Source organism: Pan paniscus, chromosome X, assembly GCF_029289425.2.
Source record: "Pan paniscus chromosome X, NHGRI_mPanPan1-v2.0_pri, whole genome shotgun sequence".
Classification (NCBI taxonomy): domain Eukaryota; kingdom Metazoa; phylum Chordata; class Mammalia; order Primates; family Hominidae; genus Pan; species Pan paniscus.
Genome location: NC_073272.2, coordinates 57,419,762 through 57,437,963, shown reverse-complemented (window position 1 = coordinate 57,437,963; position 18,202 = coordinate 57,419,762). Strand labels below are relative to the sequence as shown.

Below are 18,202 nucleotides of genomic sequence, written 5' to 3'. Positions count from 1 at the left end.
CAATTGTGACAAAAGCAAAAATTGATGAATAAGATCTAATTATATTAAAAAGCTTCTGCACAGCAAAAGAAACTATCATCAGTGTGAACAGACAATCTACAGTATGGGAAAACAATTTTGCAATCTATTTATCTGACAAAGGTGTAATATCCAGAATCTACAAGGAACTTAAACAAATTTTCAAAAAAAAAAGCAAACAATCCCATTAAAAATTGGGCAAATAACATGAACAGACACTTCTCAAAAGAAGACATTCCTGCAACCAAGAAACATATGAAAAAAAATCTCAACATCACTGATCATTAGAGAAATGCAAATGAGAACTACAGTGAGATACCATCTCACAACAGTCAGAATGGCGATTAAAAGTCAAGAAACAACAGATGCTAGCAAGGTCGTGGAGAAAAAAGAACACTTTTACACTCTTGGTGGGAATGTAAATTAGTTCAACCATTGTGGAAGAGAGTGTGGCGATTCCTCAAAGATCTAGAAGCAGAAATACCATTTGACCCTGCAATCCCATTACTGGTTATATATCCAAAGGAATATAGACCATTCTGTTATAAAGATACATGCACTCATATGTTCATTGCAGCACTATTCATAATAGCAAAGACATGCAATCAACACAAATGCCCATCAATGATAGACTGGGTAAAGAAAATGTGATACATATACACCATGTACATATACACCATAGACTACTATACAGCCACAAAAAGGAATGAGATCATGTCCTTTGCAGGGATCATGGATGGAATTGGAAGCCATTATCCTCAGCAAACTAATGCAGGAACAGAAAGCCAAATACCATATGTTCTCACTTATAAGTGGGAGCTGAATGATGAGAACACTCGGAAACGTGGGGACCTGTTAGGTGAGTGGGTAGAGGGAGAGCATCAGGAAAAATAGTAAATGGATGCTGGGCTTAATACCTGGGTGATGCGTTGATCTGGGCCCCAAACCACCCTGGCACACGTTTACCTATGTAACAAACCTGCACATCCTGCACATGTACCCCAGAACTTAAAAAGTTGAAGAGAAGAAAAAAACAAATCCAAATTCCTTAATATATATATTATATATACACATATACCATAGATTATATATACACATATACCATATCATTATATATATACACACCATATATATATATCATTATATATACACATATACCATAGAATACTACACAGCCATAAAGAAGAATGAAATAATGAATTTGGTAGTAACTTGGGTGGAACTGGAAACCATTATCCCAAGTGTAATTACACAGGACTGGAAAACAAAATATCACGTTTTTACTTATAAGTGAGAGCTAAGCCATGGGTACACAAAGGCATACAGAGTGGTATAATAGACAATGAAGCCACAGAAGGGGGGATACTGGAAGAGAGCTAGGGATAAAATGTCACCTATTGCATACAGTGTACACTATCCATGTGACAGGTACACAAAAAGCCCAGATTTCACCACTATATAATTAATGCATGTAACCAAAACCCACTTGTACCATTAAAGCTATTTATTTAAAAATTTAGGCAAGACTATGTGTAGGAAGTTATTATCAACCACAAATAGAAATGGTATTTCTAAATAATTGGAGTAAAGTAATTGTAAGTATGACATGGAGTAGAGCAGTATGTTTGCAGGATATTGAAATTGTTCTGAGTAGAATGAAGTATAATTCTTGAATAATACTAAGAGATGAAGTTGGTGGCATTAGTTAGGTAAGGCTTTGATGTGGATGAAATTAGACTGTACTTGGAAAACCATGTGGAGTAGCTTAGAAACAAAACGGTTAACCTATTCCTTTTCTGTTCTTTTATAATCAGCTTTATTTAGGTATAATTCAGTACAGAAAACTGAGCATATTTAATATATAGAATTTTAATAAGTTTAGAAATATGCATACACATGATTCCATCACCACAAAGTAATAAAAATATCCATCACCTACAAAAAATATAAAAATGGAATAAAAAGTAAGGTATCAAATTCAGTATTAAGGAATTTGGATTTTAATCACTCAGAGGTTGCAAACTGGAGACCCATGAGCCAGAAAGTAGTTTTCTAATTTTAGGTAGGATACTTTTTCTACCACAGATTTAAAAAACACTAATAAAAAGTTATACGACAACAACATAGATTTCCACATTGACTTGAAAAATAAGATCTGGCAAAGCTAAAACCTCAACTTTGTGTGATAAGTATAGGCTGTCCCCTTTAGATGAATAATGCATTTGCCTGCCTACTTCATTCATTTACCTTACATGAATGAATAGCACTGTAAGCATTTATATTTGTGACCTCTGACAGGGAGACAGAAAAGTTGCATTGTCAGATTTTTAATATAACAATAGCTTTCATATAGAACATTTTTGCTGTGTAAGACACTGTTTTAAATTGTTGAAATTGATTCTTTTAATTCTCACTTAACTCTGTGGGGGTGATAATATTACAATCCTCATTTTACAAATGTGATGGTTGAAAGGGAGGTTAGGCAACTTATTCAAGGTAAGTGGCTGAGCTAAGATACTAGCTCTAGTAGACCAACCCCAGAACCCCCAATTTTAACCATTTTAATAGCTATGCTATCTCCATTTTAGAAAAATTATTCTGACAGCCAATGTAGAGTAACATTGGAAGAAATCAGGTCAGAGGCAGAAGGATCAGTTAGAAGGATATTACAATAAATCGTGAGTGAAATAATGACAGCCTGACCTAGGAAAGAGGCAGTGGAGACAGAGTAAATAGGACAGATTTAAGAGTTTTAAGATAGTCTTAGGAGAAGCTGTGGTACAGCCTGACTACAGAAAGCTCTATGGCCTCTGACCTTAATTGATAGGACTTGAGATGACGTTGGTTGTAGAAGTAAGACACCAGAACCCCTTGACACCAATGGTTCACAATTGTACTACAAAACATTAATGTTAGGTTTTAAAACTCTCCTGCCCTGCTTAACTTGCTTTAATATATCACTCTGAGGAGAATACCAGGAAAATGCACATTCTTTATTCCTGGAGAGTATCTCTACTGAATCCCTGCTTGCTTTCCTTCCTCAGTAATATGAACTTGGTGACCTAGAGTCACTATCATTCTCAAATCAGCCAGCTCTTACTTCCTGTCCTCTGGATTCCATTATGGCCCTTCTTGCTCTTCTTTCACCAAGTCCCACCAAAATAACAAAGCCAGAAAAAAAGCCCTAAAGCCCAGAGCCTCCAAGTATTCCAAAAGCTGTGCTACCCTCAAACTTAGCTTAGCTGCTTTCACCTGAATAGGTGGGTGGAGCAAAGGAAGGATGTCTGCTTCAGGGTACAGTATTGTTCTGCCTGTTCCCAGTCTTTTCCTGTTTCTAGTAAGTATACATTGTTGTCATTGTTCAGCCTGTGCAGCATTTCCACAGTGCTCCATAGCCCATCTGTCCATCCCTTCTCCACAGTGCTTTATGCTTTCCAAGATTCCACCCAAAGAAGGCTGTGGGAAAGATGGTGAATTTGAGGTTAATTCATTGTTCCATGCTCTGTAGTAACTTCTAGAAATATCCTTGTTTATCTTACTAGAAATTGAATTCCAATCATAATTTTGGTGATAATCCTTGTGCAAGAAGGAAATGTTTCTTCAAGGTAATTTCCTCGTCTTAGAAGGAAAGGTTAATACCACCAAAGTATAGACTTCTTTCTCTCATATTTTCAATTTGTTGTTTGATATTTTCAAAAGAAAAAAGACTGAAATGAAAGTATCCTGAGGAGTTGGGGTTTCATAAAAGCAGTGGCATGTGAATATGTATACACTGCTGCCAATAGTGTAGCCCTAATTAAGCACTTCAGTTCACAAACTGTGACCACTAAACTTTCTGTTGTTCTTTAGAACCTATTTTCTTGTCCAGAGAACTAAAGTGGATTACAGTATCCCCTGAACCACCTACTTTTGAACGTTGGTATTACTTAAAATAATTTTTTTTAATTATTTTGAGATGGAGTCTTGCTCTGTCGCCCAGGCTAGAGTGAAATGGTGCAATCTCGGCTCACTGCAACCTCCGCCTCCCGGGTTCAAGCCATTCCCCTGCCTCAGCCTCTGAAGTAGCTTGGATTATAGGCACACGCCACCAAGCCTGGCTATATTTTGTATTTTTAGTAGAGATGGGGTTTCACCATGTTGGCCAGGCTGGTCTCAAATTCCTGATCTCAGGTGATTCACCTGCCTCGGCCTCCCAAAGTGCTGGGATTACAGGCGTGGGCCACCGGGCCCGGCCTACTTAAAATAATTTTACCTCAGACTTCAAACTGTAAAAGGAGGTCATATGCTATGGAGGGGGGAGAAGCCTAAGATTTTAAGGCAAATAACAGTTCGCACACTTATTAGGTACATAATTTGTGCACAAAGTGCATACTCTGTCCACACATCATCCATAATGCCTCCTTATAGGGCACAAAGTGAGGAACCAGGCTTTAGTTGCATTAGGGACAATTGATTTAACCATGTCTCTTAGCCCAGGAATCATTAAGCAGGACCTAAAATACAGGATCTATAGTCATTTGTCCTTTACCATAGTGGCATCAAATTATGCACGGTTAATAAACCAGGAAAAAGCACAATATTCAGAATATTTAATTGATAAGGTACATGCACTGACCAATCAGAATGGATGTCACTGCATGTATCAGTTTATACTGACCTGTCAGAACACAGATGCCTCTCAAACTCAACATGACCCAAATTAAATTAATTGTTCTCCCAATCCTATCTCCAAACCTTACCCTCCTCTATTCCCTATGTGTGATCATATTGTCCCCATTTGAGACATTAATTACCTGAAGCTCAGCGAAGTTGATGTCTGACCTGAGTATTAAATGAGGTAACACTTGTGGCATGTGACTCACAACAAGCACTCAGTAAATGTGAGTTTATTTTCTTATTGTCTGAAACAATTCTTACATAGTCCTATCATTCTGACCTCTTGACTTCTCCCACTGATCTTTCCCCACTGAAACTCCTTTTCATCCTTATACTGATTTCCAGTTCCTCAGCACATATGTGTTCTCTCGATCCATCAGCCCATTCAAAGCCTCACTTGCCTCCTTTCTGGCCTGCAGTCACTTAAATGGTAGACTAACTTCAATGGTATACTAACTAGCACCTTAAAACTTTTTCTGCCTTGGCCCTGTTCAAGCTCTAAATAGCCCTTTCTGGTGGCCTATACTATTTCTAAATTGATAAATATTGAAAAAGAAGCATCACAGAACCTACTCTATTTCCTGGTATTCCCATCTCAGTGAATGGCAGACCTACACATAGTCAAAAATCTGGGAGTCATTTTTAACTTCTCTCTCACTCACCTCCCATATCCAGTTTGTCATCAAATCCTGTTGAATCAACTTCAAAACGTCTCTCAAAACTAACCCTTCTTCTCCATTCCCACAGCATTTGCTTTTTTGTTTTGGAAGCCATATCTTGCAAGATCACTGCAGTGTTTTCCTAATCAGTCTTTCTGACCTCAGCTTCAGTCCTTCCATTACAGCCTTTATATTGCTGCTTCACAAAGAGTAATCTTATTAAAGCTGGCCATACCAATTGCTGAAAATTCATCAATGTCTATCTATTATCTATAAAGATAGTACAAGGTACCAATCAAAACATACAAAGTCTTCTGTGATTTGGCATCCTCCCTTTTTATATTTCCCTACAGGAGTGCCTCTGTATCCATGTGGGATATGTACCAAGACCCCCAGTGGATGCCTGAAACCATGGATAGTACCAAACTTCATACATACTATGTTTTACTTTTCTCGTTCTGAGAACTGAGAAAGCTGTTAAGCAACTAGGATGCAGGTAGCGTGCACAGCATGGATAAGCTGGGCAAAGAGATGATTCACATCCCAGGAAGGATAGAGTGGGATGGTGCAAGATTTCATCACACCACTCCAAACAGTATGCAATTTAAAACTTATGAATTTTTTATTACTGGAATTTTCCACTTAATATTTTCAGACCATGGTTGACCATGGGAACTGAAACTGCCCAAAGTAAAACTGGATAACAAGGGATTACTGCACATCTCTCTCTCTCTCGCCCTATATGCTTCAGATTTATGGAACTGATTACAAGTTCTTGAACTAAGCCAAATTATATCATTACTCTTTGTCTTGGTTATCATGTGTCCTCTGTATAAAATATGCCAAGTCTGCAGTCTACCCAAGTCCAATTTTTATCTTTTAAGACAGATCCAAACATTCCTTAAGCCATACCCCTCTTTGCCTCTGTAGATATATGATTGCCTTCTTTGTAACCTCACTATATCCTTAATATGTTTATCTCCTAGAACTGATAACATTTATATGCTCTTATTTATATTGCTGCCTGTCCTTACTATTACAATGTGAGACAAAGTACAGGACCAGGACAAAACTTATAGGGAGGCAATTTCAGCTTAACCTAAGCATGAGTTTTTTAATAATAAAAACTCAGGTTGTTTCTAGGTATGCATCTAAGTTTCCTTTAAAAAATGTAAAACAATGAGGCATGTGGTCTTCAAAGACATCCTCCTGAAGACTTCACTATGATGAAAGTGCTCAAAAATTTCAAACTGGTTGTGGCTACTTTCACCAAAACTCATCAAACTTAAAATGGGTGAATTTTATGGTACATTAACTATACTTTTCAATAACAAAAAAAAGAAATCAGAAAACATATGCTGGCATACATTTCCTCCTGATGAGATTTTTGTAAAGAAAATAACGAGTATACACAAAATTTTTAAAAGAAGGTTACCTGTTCTTTGAAATGCAGCCTTTTCCACACTAATTGTTAAAAGACGGAAAAACATCAACTTGTACATATGTCTGTATGTCTGCAGAAGGGAAACTAGAAACCATAGTGGTGAGATCTTCCAAATACAAATATTGGATAATGTTCCCTACATTTTTCATAGTTAAGAGGGTAATTGAAAAGCCACAAAACGGAAATACTACTTATATGGGATTGAGGACAAATCAAAATGAGAATGGAAACACAGAAGGCAAGGAGAAAAAGGAGAGGGAAAGACAGAAACATGTCTGTGTGTCTATCTTTCTACATGTATATCTATATATATATAGAGAGAGAGAGAATGTAAGAGAGAGTGAGAAAGCAAAGCAGAATGCCCCCTTTGAACCACTCCAACCATCAGATCATCAATGCCTTCTACCATGGAAGGACAGCCCATAATTATAATGTAGACCAAAAAAACCCAGCCAATCCAGCACAAATAATAGTCATCTCTGGAAAATGATAGAGCTCTCCTTGTCCTTACTATATAAAGAGGCTCCTGGACTGGTGCAATTCCCTTCCAAAAGGTCTCCCTGCTTCTACTCTCGTCTCCCACAATTTCAACTCTACTTAGCAGTGCAAGTGATCTTAAAACATAAATCAAATAATATCTCCCCCTTTCTTTATACCTTCCAATGGCTACCCTTTAACATTCAGAATAAAATTTGAGTCAACTTTAGCCAGTACACATAATTAAAGTGCATTCACAAGCAAGACGGCGGAATAGGAGTTTCCAGTGCTAATTTTCTCACAAAACATCCATTTGAACAATTATCTATGCATGAAAATACAATTACAAGAGATAGGGAAGTCACTGAGAGATTATAGCACTTTTGTGGAGCACACACACACACACGAAGGATGCATTGCAAGGGGTAGAAAGGACAGTTAACTTTACCTACATTTAAAAAGGAAAAAAGAATGAAGGTAAAATAAATAAAATTATAAATAAAACTAATTACTACTGATACCACAAAAATTCCAAGGAACAATTAAATGCTAACAAATTGAAGAGCAAAGAAGAAATGAATACATTCCCAGGCATACATTTACCAAGACTGAATGTACCTTGACATAATAAAGGCATATATAGCAAGCCCACAACTAACATCATACCCAACGGTGAAAAGCTGAAGACTTTTTCTCTAAGATTAGAAACAAGACAAGGTGTTCACTTCTGCTACCACTATTCATTCAACACAGTATAGAAGTCCTAGCCAGAGCAAGTAGACAAGACAAAGAAATAAAAGCCATCAAAATCATAAAGTAAAAAGTAGAATTGTCTCTGTTGGCAGATGACCTATCTTATACATAAAAATCTCTAAATACTCCACCAAATAAACTCTAAGACATAATAAACAAATTCAGTAAAGTTCAGGATACAAAATCAACATAGAAAATCAATTGCATTTTGGTACACTAAGAACAAATTCTGAAAGAGACATTAAGAATTATAATAATGACAAAAAGTATAAATTCTTCAGGAATAAACTTAACTGAGTGGGTGAAAGACCTGTACACCGAAAACTATGAAACACTGATGAAAGAAATTGAAGATGACACAAATAAATGGAAAGATATCCCATGTCCATAGATTAGAATTAATATTGTTAAAATGTCAGTACAACTCAATCTAATGATTCAATGCAATCCCTATGAAAATTCCAAAGGCACTTTTCACAGAAACACAAAAACAAAATCCTAAAGTTCATATGAAACCACAAAACATGCCGAACTGCCAAAGGAATCGAGAAAACATGGGGTGTGTGTGTGTGTGTGTGTGTGTGTACACAAATGGACTACTAGTTAGCCTTAAAAATAAAGTTATTTGTGACAACGTAGATAAAAGTGGAGGTCATTATGCTAAGTAAAAGTGAAAAAAGCAAGCCACAAAAGACGAATACTGCATGATCTCACTTATATGTGAAATCTAAAAAAGTCAAACTCATAGAATCATAGAGAAGAATGGTGGTAATCAGGGGCTGGGGGAAATGGGACGATATTGAGTAAAAAGAACAAAGTTTCAGTTATGCACTATGAATAAGTTCCAGAGATCTAATGAACAGCATTGTGACATTGTTCATCATACTGTAATGTGTACTCAAAATCTGCTAAAAGAACAGATATTAAATATTCTCACTACCAAAAAAGGTAACTATGTGAAGTGATATGTTAATTAGCTTGATTGTGGTAATCATTTCACAATGTATAGATATATGAAAATATGAATACATGTTTTTTTGTTTTTTTGAGTCGGAGTTTCACTCTTGTTGCCCAGGCTGGAGTGCAATGGCGTGATCTCAGCTCACCGCAACTTCCACCTCCCAGGTTCAAGCGATTCTCCTGCCTCAGCCTCCCGAGTAGCTGGGATTACAGGCATGCACCACCATGCCTGGCTAATTTTATACTTTTAGTAGAGATGGTGTTTCTCCACGTTGGTCAGGCTGGTCTCAAACTCCCGACCTCAGGTGATCCGCCCACCTCAGCCTCCCAAAGTGCTGGGATTACAGGCGTAAGCCACCGCGCCTGGCCATAAATACATTTTTATGTGTTAATTATACCTCAATTTTTTTTAAAAAAAGTCAGCCATTCCCTTCATCAAAAGAGGCCTATTATACAAATGAGGACACAAGGGGTTCTGCATGATATAATGTATTGGCCAAATTCTGCCACCTGTTCTTGTAGTGCCTGCAAGGTAATAACGGTTTTAACATTTTTTAATGATTAAAAATTTCAAAAGAAAAACACTATTTTGCGAAACATGAGAATTATATAAAATTCAAATTTCAGTGTTCATAAAGTTTCATGCAAACACACAAAGTGCATCTGCCCTATGCTGAAAGGATAAAAGGCCCAATATGTGGAATGAGGATGAAATTTGGAACTTTAGTAAAAGTCCCAAAGTGTAGATTGAGGAGAGACATTTAAAATCAAATAAAGAAATTTATTAATAAAATGCATATTTTATTATACATTCCTTATTTGTTAAAAGATCCTTCTTACCTTTCTGAATTCCTCTCCTACTCTTCCCCTTGTTCACCACATTTGCATTACCCTTAAATCCTCCCAACATGCCAAATGCATTCTCTCTTCAGGATCTTGCACTTATCTTCCTTCCTGGAACACTATCCCTGCTCCAAACTTTTGTCTTTGTTGGTTCCTTCTTATCTTTTAGATCTCAACTCAAATGTAATCATCTCACAGAGGCCAGACCACCGTGTGTGGCCTCCTCTAGTCATCCTTTTTCACTATATCCTACGTTTCCTTCATAACACATTTTACAGTTTGTATCATACTGATTGTTTTTTCATTAATTTTCTGTTTATCAGAATGTAATCCCATTTACAATAGCTACAAATATAATTTTTAAACCTAGGAATTAATCCAACCGAAGAAATGAAAGACCTCTATAATGAAAACTGTAAAACACTGAGGAAAGAAATCGAAGAGGACACAAAAACTTGCAATGATATTCTATGTTCATGGATTGGAAGAATCAATATTATTAAAATGTTCACACTACCCAAAGGTAGTCTGCAGATTAAATGCAATCTCTACAAAAATGCTAATGACATTCTTTACAGAAAGCTTGTTTGTCTTCACTTACTAGACTATAATATCTGTAAAGGCAGAAGCCAAGTATGTCTTATTCATTGCAGTTCTCCAGCACCTAGTTAAGTACCTGGCACATAATATGTGGTAATAAATATGTGTTAAATGAATAAGTAAATACTACTCATCAGAATGCTTTTCAGCAAATATTTATTTATCTGAAGGTTTATGTTAATACATGTATTTATTTTTATAAATGACCAAACACAGTGTATTCAATCTTCTTTGTGAAAAATTAATAAAGAAATGATCCTAGCTACCCTGCACCTACACTATCTCTATTTTTTCCTTATTATTGTTTATTATTGGATCCTCATACTCCAGTATGCAATGCTTGACATATATAATAAAATTTTGATAAATATGGGCTGGAATATTCTTTCAAAATTCTACAACTCTTTTTCTATTTCTGTTTCAACTTTTATTTTAGGTTTGGAGGTACATGTGCAGGTTTGCTAAGTGAGTAAATAGCATGTCACTGTGATTTGATGTGCAATGAGGCAGTGAGCATAGTACCCAACAGGTAGTTTTTTGACCCTCAACCTCCTCCCACCCTCTCTCTCAAGTAGGTTCTGGTGTCTACAATTCCCTTCTTTTTATCCATGTGTACTCAATTCCTCATAAGCTCCCACTTACAAAAGAGAATATGTGGTATTTGGTTTTCTGTTCCTGTATTAATTCACTTAAAATAATGGCCTCCAGCTGCATCCATGTTGCTGAAATGAACATTGTTTTGTATTTTATGCCTGTGTACTATTCCATGGTGTATATGTACCATATTTTATTTATCCAGACCACCATTGATGAGCATCTAGGTTGATTTCAGGTCTTTGCTATTGTGAATACTGCTGCTATGAACAAACAACTGCAGGTGTCTTTATGGTAGAACAATTCGTGTTCTTTTGGGTGTATATCCAGAAATGATATTGCTGACTTGAATGGTATTTCTGTCTTTGAGAATTCTTCAAACTACATTCCACAGTGGCTGAACTAATTTACACTTCCACCAACAGTGTATAAGCATTCCCTTTTCTCCAAAATCTAATAAACTTTTGTTATTTTCTGACTTTTAAATAGCCATTCTGACTGGTGTAAGATGTTATCACATGGTGGTTTTGATTTTTATTTCTCTAATAATCAGTGACGTTGAGAATTTTTCATATGCTTGTTGATAGCATGTATGTCCTCTTTTGAGAAGTATCTGTTCATGTCTTATGCCCATTTTTAATGGGGTTGTTTTTTCTTGTTAATTTAAGTTCCTTATGGATTCTGGATATTAGATCTTTGTCAAATGCATAGTTTGCAAATAATTTCTCCCATTTTGTAGGTTGACTGTTTACTCTGTGATCATTTCTTTTGCTAGGTAGAACCTCTTTAATTTAATTACTTCCCACTTGTCAATTTATGTTTTTGTTGATATTGCTTTTGGAGTCTTTGACATGAAATCGTTGCCATGGCCTATGTCCAAAATAGTATGTCTTAGGTTTTCTTCTAGGGTTTATACAGCTTTAGGGCTTACATTTGAGTCTCTAATCCATCTTGAGTTGATTTTGTATATGAAAAAAGACAAGAGTCCAGTTTCAATCTTCTGCTTATGGCTAGCCAGTTATGCTATCACCACTACTTGAAAAGGTTATTCATTGTTTGTTATTGAAATTTTGTTGAAGATCAAATGATTGCAGGTGTGTGGCTTTGTTTCTAGGTTCCCTAATCTGCTCCATTGGTCTGGTTCTGTTTTTGTATCAGTACCATGGTGTTTTAATTACTGTATTCTTGTCGTACAGTTGGAAGTCAAGTAGTGTGATGCCTCTGGCTTTGCTTCTTTTGCTTAGAATTCCTTTGGCTATTCAGGTTCTTTGTTGGTTCAATATGACTCTTGGAATAGTTTTTCCAAATTCTGTGAAAAGTAACCATGTTAGTTTCATAGAAATAGAATTCGATCTGTAAATTGCTTTGGGCAGTATGGTTATTTTAACAATATAGATTTTTCCTATCCATGAGTATGAAATGTTTTCCATTTCATTGTGCTGTCTCTGATATCCTTCAGCAGTTTTTCTGTAATTTAAAATTTTTATGGGTACATAGCAGATGTATATATTTAAAAGGTACATGAAATATTCTGATAAAGAAAGCCAATGCATAACTATCACATCAGGGTAAATGTAGTATTCATCACCTCAAGCATTTATCCTCTGTGTTACAAAGAATCCAGTTATACTCTTTTCATTATTTTAAAACATAAAATTAAATCATTATTGACTATGATCACCCTCATGCTGTCAAATCCTACATCTTATTCTTTCTTTCTATTTGTTGTACTCATGAAACATCCTCACACCCCTCTCCAATGCCCCACTACCCTTTCAAGCTTCTTGTAACCATACTTCCACTCTCTATCTCCATGAATTCTATTGCTTTTATTTTTAGCTCCCACAAATAACTGAGAACATGCAAAGTTTGTCTTTTCATGCCTGGCTTATTTCACTGAAAATAATGACCTCCAATTCCATCCATTTTATTGCCAACGACAAGACTTTTTTTATGGCTGAATGATACACTATTGTGTATATGTACCACATTTTCTTTATCCATTCATCTGTTGACAGACACTTAGGTTGCTTAAAAATCTTGGCTAATGTAAATAATTCTGCAATAAACATGAGAGTGCAGATATCTCTTTGATATACTGATTTCCTTTCTTTTGGGTATATACCTAGAAGTGGGATTGCTGGATTTTATGGATTTTATGGAGAACCAAATGGTTCTCCATAATGGTTATACTAATTTACATTCCCACCAACAGTGTGTAAGGGTGCCCTTTTGTCCATATCCTCACCAGCATTTATTTCCTGTCTTTTAAATAAAAGCAATTTTAATGGAAGTGAGATGATACCTCATTATAGTTTTGATTTGCGTTTTTCTGATGGTAAATGACATTGAGCACCTTTTCATATGCTTGTCTGTCATTTGTATGTCTTCTTTTGGGAAATGTTTATTCAAATCTTTTGCCCATGTTTTGATCAGATCATTAGATTTTTTTTTCCTATAGAGTTGTTTGAGCTCCTTATTATGCTGGTTATTAATCCCTTGTCATATGGGAAGTTTGCAAATATTTTATCTCATTTTGTGGGCTGTCTCTTCATTTCGTTGATTGTTTCCTTTGCTGTACAGCTTTTTAAATTGATGTGATCTATTTTTCCATTTTTGTTTTAGATGCATTTTTTTGTGGGGTATTACTCAAAAAATCTTTGCCACTCTAATGTTCTGGGGAGTTTCCTCAATGTTTTCTTGTACTAGTTTCATAGTTTGAGGTCTTAGATTTAAGTCGTTAATCAATTTTGATTTGATTTTTGTGTATGGCAAGAGATAAGGGTATAGTTTTTTGAGTCTGCTTATAAATATCCAGCTTTGCCAGCACAATTTATTGAAGAGACTGTCCTTTCCTCAATGTATGTTCTTGGCTTTTGTCAAAAATGAGTTCACTGTAAATGCATTAATTTATTTTTGAATTCTCCATTCTGCTCCATTTGTGCTATGTGCCTATTTTTATGCCAGTACCATGTTGTTTTGCTTACTACAGCTCTGCAGTGTAATTTGAAGTATGGTAGTGTGATTCCTCCAGTTTTCTTCTTTTTGCTCAGGATGACTTTGGCTATTCTAGGTCTGTTGTGACTCCATATAAATTTTATGATTTTTGTTCTATTTTTGTAAAGAATGTCATTAGCATTTTCGTAGAGATTGCATTTAATCTGCAGACTACCTTTGGGTAGTGTGAACATTTTAACAATGTTGATTCTTCCAATCCATGAACATAGAATATCATTGCAAGTTTTTGTGTCCTCTTCAATTTCTTTCCTCAGTGTTTTACAGTTTTCATTATAGAGATCTTTCATTTCTTTGGTTGGATTAATTCCTAGGTTTAAAAATTATATTTTTAGCTATGGTAAATGGGATTACATTCTTGATTTCTTTTTGAGATTGTTTGCTAGTGGCATATAGAAGTCCTACTGATGATTGCATGTTGATTTGATCTCTTACAACTTTGCTGAATTTACCCATTGTAATAGTTTTTTGGTGGTGTCTTTAGGTTTTTCCAAATATAAGATCATATCATCTGCAAACAAAAACAGTTTGACATCTTCCTTTCCAATTTGGATGCCCTGCATTTCTCCAGCCTGACTGCTCTAGCTAGGACTTGCAGTACTACGTTGAATAACAGTGGTGAAAACAGGTATCCGTGTGTTTCTGATCTTAAAGGTTTTGGTTTTTCCCTACTTATTATGATACTGGTTGTGAATCTGTTGTATTTGACTTTTATTACATTGTGGTCTGTTTGTTCTATACCCAGATTTTGTTGAGGGTTTTTATAATGAAGGGATGTTGAATTTTATCAAATTTTTTTTCAGCATCAATTGAGATGATCATATGGTTTTTGTCCTTCATTCTTTTGCTATAGTGTATCACATTGATTGATTTATACATGTTAAAACAGTCTTGACCCCTTGGAATAAATCCACTTAATCATGATGAATGATCTTTTTAACGTATTACTGAATTTGGTTTGCTAGTTAATGTTGAGGATTTTCAATTCAATGTTCATCAGAGAAATTGACTTGGAGTTTTTTTAATGTGTTTTTGTCTGGCTTTGATATGAGAGTAATACTGGCCTCATAGAATGAGTTTGAAAGTATTCCATCCTTTATTTTCTGGAATAATTTCAGTAGAAATAATATGAGTGCTTCTTTAAATGTTTGGTACAATTCAGCAGCACAGTCATTGAGTCATCAGATTTTCTTTGTGGGGAGACTTTTAAATGCAGCTTTGATCTCATTACTTATTACTGGTCTGTTCAGGTTTTGAATTTTCTCAATGTAGATACGTTGTATGTTTCTAAGAATTTATCAATATTTTATAGATTTTACAATTTATTGGCGTATAATTGTTTACATTAGCCTGTAATGTTTCTTTGGATTTCTGTGAAATGAATTGTAATGTCTGCTTTTAAATCTCTAATTTTATTTATTTGGGTCTTCTCTCTTTTTCACTTAGTAAGTCTGGCTAGAGGTTTGTCAGTTTTATCTTTTAAAAAACCACAACTTTTTGTTTCATTGATCTTTTGTGTTGTTTCTTCATTTCATTTTCATGTATTTCCGCTCTTTGTTATCTCTTCTACTAATTTTGGGTTCGGTTTGCTCTTGCCCTCCTAGTTCTTCAAGATGCATCATTAAATTGTTTATTTGAAGTATTTCTTTTTTTCACATAGTGGTTTATAGTTATAAACTCCCCTATTAGGACTGCTCTCACTGCATCCTGTAGGTTTAGATATGTCATGATTCCATTTTCACTTGTTTCAAAAAAATTTTCAATTTCTTTCTTAATTTCATCTTTGACCCACTGGTCATTCAGGAGCATATTGTTTAATTTCCATGTGCCTGTATAATTTCCAAAATTGTTCTGTTTTTGATTTCTGGTTTTATTCCATTGTGATCAAGAAGATTCTTGATATTATCTCAATTTTTAAATGTTTTAAGACACATTTGTAGCCTAACATATGGCCTATCCATGAGACTGAACCATGTGCTAAGAAGAATGTATATCCTGCAGCCATTCAATTGAATGTTCTGTAAATATCTATTAGATCCATTTGGTCTATAGTCCAGATTAAGTCCAATGTTCCTTTGTTAATTTTTCTATCTAGAAGGTCTGTCCAATGGTGAAAGTGAGATGTTGGTGTCTCTAGTTATTATTGTATTGGCATCTCTCTCTCTTTAGCTCTAATTATATTTGCTTTATATAGCTGATTGCAACAGTGTTGGGTGCATATATATTTACAATTGTTATAACCTCCTGCTGAATTGACCACCTTATCATTACATAATGACCTTCTGTATCAGTCTGTTTTCATGCTCCTAATAAAGATGTATCTGAGACTAGATAATTTATAAAGGAAAGAGGTTTAATTGAATCACGGTTCCACATAGCTGGGGAGGCCTCACAATCATGGCAGAAGATGAAGGGGAAGCACACAACATCTTACATGACAGCAGGCAAGAAAGCATGTGCAGAGGAACTGCCCTTTTATAAAACCATCAGATCTCGTGAGACTCATTCACTATCACAAGAACAGCATGGAAAAAACCCACCCCCATGATTCAATTACTTCCCACTGGGTCCCTCCCATGACATGTGGGGATTATTACAATTCAAGGTGAGATTTGAGTGGGGACACAGACAAATCTTATAACCTTCTTTGTCTCTTCTTATACTTTTCACCTTAAAAATCTGTTTTCACTGGTATAACTACTCCTGCATTTTTTGGTTTCCACTGCCAAGATATTAATCTTTTTCATCCATTTATTTCAGTCTACGTGTGTCTTTCTAGGAGAAGTATATTTCTTGTAGGAAACAAATTATTGCATTTTTTTAAATCCATTCAGCCACTTGATGTCTTCTGATTGCAATGTCTAGACCATTTACAGTCAATGTTACTATTAATAAGTAAGTCCTTCCTCCTGCCATTTTTTATTTGATTCCTGGTTGTTTTGTGATCTTCAATTCCTTTTTTCCTTCCTTCATGTCTTCCTTTTAGTGAAAGTGATTCTCTTGTAAATATCCATTAGACACATTTGGTCTATAGTGTAGATTAAGCCCAATGTTTCTTTGCTGATTTTCCATCTGGAAGGTCTGTTTTAATTTCTTGCTTCTCACTTTTTGTGTATCTATTGTATGTTTCTTGATTTGAGGTTACCATAAGGCTTGCAAATACTATCTTAAAATCCATTATTTTAAACTGCTGACAACTTAACACTGATTGCATGAACAGACAAGCAATAAGAAAACTAATAAAAACTCTACACTGTAACTTCATCTCCCCACTTTTAAAATTTGTGGGTTTGTTTCCATTTATATCTTATTGTACTGTCTATGTCTTGAAAAGTTGTCTTAGTTATTATTTTTTATTGGTTCATCTGTTTGTCTTTCTACTTAAGGTAAGTGTAGTTTACAAACTATAATTATAATGTTATAATATTCTGTGTTTTTCTATGGACTTACTATTACCCGTGAGTTTTGTACCTTCAGATTATTTCTTAATGCTCATGAATGTCCTTTCCTTTCTGATAGCAGAATTCTCTCTATCATTTCTTGTAGGATGGGTCTGGTGTTGGTGAAATCCCTCAGCTTTTGCTACTTTAGGACAGTCTTTATATCTCCTTCATGTATGAAGTATATTTTCACTGGCTACAGTATTCTAAAGTTTTTTTTTTTTTTTTTTCCTGTAGCACTTTAAATACATGCCACTCTTTCCTGTCCTGTAAGATTTTCACTGAAAAGTCTGCTTCCAGAGGTATTGGAGCTTTACTGTATATTATTTGTTTCTTTTCTCTTGCTGCTTTTAGAATCCTTTTTTTATTCTTGAACTTTGAGAGTTTGATTATTAAATGCTTTGAGACAATTGTTGGTTAAATCTGCTTTGTGTTCTGTAACCTTCTTGTACTTGGATATTAATATCTTTCCTTAGGTTTGGGAAGTGCTTTGTAATTCCCCCTTTGAATAAACTCTCTATCCACATCTTGTCTACCTCCCCTTTAAGGCCAATAACTTTTAGATTTTCTCATCTGAGGCTAATTTCCAGGTCTTGTAGGTGTTCTTCTTTATTTTTATTCTTGTCCCTCTGACTGTGTATTTTCCAATAGCCTTTCTTCAAGCTCACTAATTCTTCTTTCTGCTTGATCAATTCTGCTATTAAGAGACTCTGATGCATTCTTCAGTATGTCAACTGCATTTT

General features: G+C 35.2%; 1 long non-coding RNA gene across 3 annotated transcripts in view; it reads right to left on the bottom strand.

The window, feature by feature from the left end:
* The window catches only part of LOC134729826 (uncharacterized), a 298,887-nt gene that overhangs the window by 221,684 nt on the left and 59,001 nt on the right, over positions 1–18,202 (bottom strand). The window lies entirely within an intron of this gene.